Source organism: Tupaia chinensis, unplaced genomic scaffold (assembly GCF_000334495.1).
Source record: "Tupaia chinensis unplaced genomic scaffold, TupChi_1.0 Scaffold000566_1, whole genome shotgun sequence".
Classification (NCBI taxonomy): domain Eukaryota; kingdom Metazoa; phylum Chordata; class Mammalia; order Scandentia; family Tupaiidae; genus Tupaia; species Tupaia belangeri.
The window spans coordinates 1,091,540-1,092,017 of NW_006160079.1; positions in this window are offsets into that span (position 1 = coordinate 1,091,540).

Consider the following 478-nt stretch of genomic DNA (forward strand, 5'->3'; position numbering starts at 1 on the left):
GAGCTAGTGTTAGGGAGGCCCCCTCTGCACCCCCAGCCTTCTCTCTCTGTCTCTCAGTTCCTGTCTCTCCCTGCTTCTGTCTTCCCTTTTTTTCTTGGAAATATTTCCTTTATACCCTTTTTTCTTTTTTTTAAAAAAAAAAAGGCCCAGTTTTTCTCTGGCTCTTAGCTCCACCTTTTTTCTTGTTAATTTTCGTCCTGCTCCTCCCATCCAGGCAGAAGAAGCCACGGGCCTTCAGGACAAGGTTCCACATGGCTACAGTGAACTAGATTTTTCCGTGCCGTGCGGTTTTCTATTTTGTGATTTTTTTTAAAAAAAAAAAAGAACAGTAATTACAAATTTTTAATTTTTTAATTTTTTGTCTTTTTTTCTCTTTTTGTTGTTTTTCTCTGTCTCATTTTCCTTTTTCTTGTCTCTCCACCCTCCAATATCCTTTCAATGTGTTTTTAGACAGATCTAAGAGCACTGTAGCTAAACA